The sequence below is a fragment of the Drosophila novamexicana genome, unplaced genomic scaffold, assembly GCF_003285875.2.
Source record: "Drosophila novamexicana strain 15010-1031.04,08,12 unplaced genomic scaffold, DnovRS2.1 tig00004549-arrow-arrow-pilon, whole genome shotgun sequence".
NCBI lineage: Eukaryota > Metazoa > Arthropoda > Insecta > Diptera > Drosophilidae > Drosophila > Drosophila novamexicana.
Window position 1 is genome coordinate 1,081,627 of NW_020825047.1, and position 6,011 is coordinate 1,087,637.

Below are 6,011 nucleotides of genomic sequence, written 5' to 3' on the forward strand. Positions count from 1 at the left end.
GCAATAGCAAAAATAATTGTTAACAACTACAAAAGAACAGAGAGTCGAAACCAGGAACAGTTCGGTTCAACAAGATCAAAGCGTCTAAAAGTGGCCATCGAATCAAGAAAATCATTTTTTTCGCCTCTAAATAGCTGCAAGGTGTGAACTTTGATGTGGCATTTGCCACTTGAATGAAATGGTCAAAAGTTCTCTGAATGTTTTTATAAAAGTCTTGGTGTAAATAAATATGATCCATAAATGCGAATCAATCAAATTTAATCTATTAGCGTGCAATTATTTACGGAACTCAGCTCAAGCAAACAAATGAATTAATTGTCATGATAAAACCTTAGTTAATTGAAATACAAATAAATAAATAATTAAATTATTTTGTTTTTCCACTTAATTATTTACCATAAAATTGTTGCACCCAAAACAGAAAATCACTTTTAATTATTTCACTCCGAAAACTTTGCTCAGCGCGCCAAAATAATTGAAACGAAAATTAAATAAATTATGCAACGACTGTCATTAATAAAGTCGAGCGAAACAAAAATATCCCACAATAAATGAAGGTCAGCATAAAGCAGCATAAATGCAACAACAAACAAAGCAAACAGCAACAGCAACAAAATCAAAGTTGCATTTTGTGCTGAAATACCAGTTTTTTATTTGGTGAGCTGCACTTGAAATTAAAACGAAAAAACAAGTGAAAATACTTCAGTCAGAGCTGACCAACTGTAAGATACTCTGTTCAATCTGCGCACAGTTTTTCCAATTGTTTTCAATACTAGAGGTTATTCTCCGGCCTTGCCCGGCCCACTGCCCTTTAAGTCTACATGTACTAATTAATACCATGTCCATTTGAAAAATATGATTAAAGTTAATCGAAAAAAGATGCAAATTTCTTGAAACTTTCTTTGAACCATTGGACCTGCATTTTCAATACAAGATCAGCGAACTTTGCCAAAAAGATATCACATAAATTCTCGGAAAGATCTTTGAAAATGATCCAAACTTTTTTCTCGAGTTTTCCACACTTGTGGGTGGAATTATCCAAAATCTCCTTTAACTTTCAGCTCTGACGGTTGGGCTCTGAGCGGATCAGGATAAATAGTTTTATATACAAGGATATACGGAAAATAAATAATCATAAAATAATAAACATAAAATTGAGCACAAATATTTTCGTTAAAAATATTTAAGAATTTGGTGAAGTGACTTTTAGTTAGAAATTTCAATTAATGGGCGAGTATTTTGACTCGATCTACATTAATTAATTGTCCGTAGCTCTCAAACTGTAATATATATACTCTATTTTTGATTTGTTGCACACTATGGAGCTTGGTTCACTAATTTTAAACACACGTATCTAGAAATATATGTGTATAAAATCTTAAATTGTCAGTTTCATAAGTCCAATTTAAACAAATTAAAGCGAACAAATAATACTCTTTTGTCTTGTACAAGCAGAGTATATAAAATGAAAAAATAAATTAAAAAAAAAAACTTTTAAAAAATTATTGACGTCGTTGATTTTCAGTTAAAAAATTTTCGCGGCGGCATTTTCTTTGCTTTTGGCGACTAAATTGAAAATGATTTAATCAATGCGCCAAGCCCCGAAGCGTAGCTCGACACCTTTTTTGAGTTTTAGTTTTGAGTTTTAGAGTTCGAGTTATTTTTTATTTTTTTTATTTTTGCAATTCTCCACCAGCTAATATATGTGCTATGTTTGTGTATATATCTACTCTTGTGTCTATAGCAATTTTCAGCTGCATTGCCAAATCCTGCATTGAATTTCATATCATATTTGCCGAGGGCGTGGCTGTCTTTTAAGATATTTTTGTAATTAATCGCCGTGCGTACAGCAATTTATGAGATTTTCATGAGAATTTGATGCCTTCTGAGTTATGTGTGGGTTGAATTTTGTTTTTCTGAAGTGCGTAAGAAATCGAAACACGTGTGTCTATAAATTTGGCCATGTGTGTGCGCTTTAAAGTGTCCATATATCAATTACAGTCACAGTCACAACAAATCGTGTGACAATTAAAAATTGGCATGCGCTCAACTGCAATAATTTGCATATGCCATGAGAGCGGCTTAGATAAAGAGCTTAGCATTCAATATGATGGCTATTTAAGTACACTTAGATAATCACCTGGCTTCTACAATTTACAGATTTATCTCTGACAATCCGCACTCAATGTCAGACTTAATATGGCAAACAATAGTATGGGGTGAAAATATAGTCAGAGCTACGCTCAAGTTTTTACAGATGTTATCGCATAGAACACACTTCTATTCTTTAAATTAAAGTAAAGTCAAGGAAGTGTACTGATGCGGTAATTGCACAGCTCATATAATGTGATCTTATTTAAAACATTACAGTAGGAGCGAATATTGAAGAAGTTTTCTGTATTAGGTTTCTGCAAGTTATGTCAGTTGTTTTTTTTATAGATTCCATGTGGTATCGTAGAAATTCTTGTATTTTAGTTACCCGATCCATACTTGAAGTTATGAACATCGCATAGAAAGGCTTTATTTAGAAGAGATAAGAAAATAAATCGAGGGCGATTAAGAAAAGAAAACTTAAAGCAAGGTGCAGAGAGAACATATAATTAAAGGAAATGTATATATATATAGAGAAAAAAGGAGAGAGAGTTAGAGAGACTGGGGGAGAGAGAGAGAGAGAGAGAGGGACACACAAAGAGATAGGGAAAGCAGAAAATAGGCATTGATAGAAAAATTTAAAGATTTCAGATGAAATGCCATACAAAGGCAATTAAAAGAATGGAGAAAGAAAGATTAAGGAAACTAATGAGAATTAAAAAAGGAATTGTGAGTTTTCAAATCGAAATAAATATAACATCTAATCTATATATAGGTACCTCAATATGCCCTCTAGAAATTAAAGCTCCTGTCAAGATTTTTTAGGTAACCCCTATTTTAAATTGATATATGAATTGAAATTTTCTTACTCACACCAAAAATAAACATAAAACTGTCAAAGTCTATAAACAGCTCTCGTATACACAAACAGATATATACATATATATATATTTGATCAAGAGCAAACAAAATCCTTTCGGTTAGTAGGTTTTATTGGCACTCGGCAGACAGCAGACAGTTTGCCACAGCCGCTGCCAGACAAGTTATGTGAAACGTTTTCCCAAATTGGAACCAAAACAATACCCTACCTCCCCTCCCGCCTAACGCCCCCTATTGAGCACTGTGGCCAGACACGTGTGTGCACATTTGGACGCCTTTTTGGAACTTTTGTGCGCGATTTCTCTCTACCTTTTCCTTATTTTCACACCCACTCAACCAAAAGTTCTGCGTAAATATTTGCATTTTGCGGCTTCGTTTCGTTTTGCAGTTGAAAAATAAAGGAAACACACACAGAGAAAGCAAATTTTAAAATCTATTTTATCGCATTGCCTTAAAATTTGGTTGCTAGGCGTATTTTTGGCATATAATCAAATTATTATTTATATGATTAAGTTGAAAGCCCTGTAAAAAAAGAAATGCTAAATGAACTAAATGAACATTTTGAAATTAAATAATTTTGTTGGGAGCTCTAAAAGTTCTTGAAAATAAATAAATAAACCAATAAACCTCAAACAATATTGGGAGGTTTAAACTCAATTATAATTAATCTCTATATGCAAATATATGATTTCTAGAACTCTATAAATTCTAAAAAGTTTTGGGCACAATGGGAAAATTATAAAGAAGATTTCATCAGCTTGTCGCCAACCTGTGCAAACTCTTTCAAAAACTCATTAAACAACGTGGCAAATATTTGGTGTTTATAATCCATAATCATAGCACATAAATATACAGCGATACGAATATTGTTTACAATTAGCAGAACCCACAACGGCTGAATATTTATGAATGAATTTGAACTCATAAATACAAAACAGATACGATTCGTGTGGCTTATTATACCCTGAACCCATTAAAAATGGGTATAAGGGTATATTGTATTTGTGCGAAATCCAAATGTATGTAACAGGCAGAAGGAAGCATCTACGACCCCATAAAGTGTATATATTCTTGATCAGCATCAACAGCCGAGTCGAGCTTAGCCATGTCCGTCTGTCTGTCCGTCCGTCCGTCCGCCCGTCCGTATGTATGAACGCAAGGATCTCAGAACCTATAAGAGCAAGAGACTGAAATTTTAGATAAAGACGCTCCTAGTTCCCGCGCAGATCGAGTTTATTTCCGATAATCGATAACTTACTCCGATTCCAAGCAATCGATATCGATATCCTGTTTTTTGGGCAATTTTGGTAAATAATAAGAGCTAGAGTCACCAAACTTGACATATAGCTTCTAAAATAGAATATATATATATATGCATTTGATGTTGGAAGAAGAGGGTTCAGGGTATCGCCTAGTCGGAAGCTCCCGACTAGAACCTCTTACTTGTTTTTTGCTTTGATTCAATCGAATTGATTCCAACCACAACAAAAACAATAATGGCATCAAAGAGTCTCACAACTAGCCCTAATATGACATATACATATATATATATATATATATATCCATTGTTGTTGTTGTTTTTTGAACAGTTGCGAGGTCAGCGGCACATAAACATGTCATAAATCATCCGTTGAGAAGTGCGAGCCAAATGGAGGCGCGTTGCCAAGGATTAGGAGGGCGTGGGGCCAGAAATGTCTTTCATTTCCGGTGCTAAAGTAGGGGGGGGGGGGGAGGTCGACTCCACATTTAATATCTTGACACTTGTGATATATTTGCTGCTAGTTTGTTTGTGTTTTTTAGCCATGGCTTTATCGCCGTTTTATACGTGCTTTATTCACAATTCTAGCTCAATTTGAAGGGCCCATTGTAAGAATTCAAAAACTGTCAACAGCTTCATTAATTAACAGTCAGTGCAGCCAGTGTTCAGCAATGGGCGTGGTAACTGTCAAATTTGTCATTCATCAGCTGCGCTTTGTCCTCTATCCTCTTGTCTTGTCTGCTTCTGTCGCTTCGTCTTCTGCTTCATCATCTGCTCCCTTTGTTTCTGACAGCAACAGCAGCCAGTTGACAGTTGGTCGCTAAATGGCCCATTTTGGGGTTTCGGGTTGTGGTCGGATATTTGCCTGGTTGAAATGTTTGTTTATTGTCTGTTAAGAGCTTAAAAACTGTGAAAAAAACTCATTTTTGTTTCTTAAGAAAACAAAATTTGTTAAAATAAAAATATACATAATTAATATAATTATAGAAATTGGAATTAATTATTTATAATAATTGAAGAGTGTGAAAACATTAAAATATTTAGTGTTGAGCAACCTAGCTTGAAAACTTACGAAATTAAAAACAATCAATATTAATCTAGAAAATTAACAATTTAAAAAACATCGAAAACTTTGGGGATATTCTTGTCTGAATGTGTTAACCTCCAATAGTCAAACTGTACATTTGTAATGCATTTTTAGGGGATTTATTATTTACGATGCGTATAAGTATTATCCTACAAGAGCACATGTACGCCATATTACGTATACGCATAACAGAGAAGAAGTTAATAAATGCCCCTAACCAGGGTACCTAAAGTCTGTGTAGGTATATATACACTTGGTCAGGTCGACGAGCTCATATATTCAAAAATACACATATTGAAATATAGTGTATTAACGCTATATGTCTGAAAGGGTATTCAAATCAATTTCGAGCAAATAAATTACTTTAAATTATATCTGATGTGCAGCATATGTATATATGTTTCTACAAACAGCGTCATCCAAGCAAGTACAGAATTTCCGAAATTATTCCAAAAGCCTAGCAAATACCGTTAGCGACTGCAACTACAAAAAGACATCACTTGTGAAGCGAAGCAAACGAAACGAAAAACCAACAAAATGCAAACACAATGAAATGCAGCTAAAGCAGAAAGTGAATGTAAATAAAATCAAATAAATACAAAACAAAATACAAAAGTGAGCGAAAAAACGTGCAAACCAACAAGAAAAACAACAACACGACTAACGGCAACAGCTACAATAACAACAACGACAACA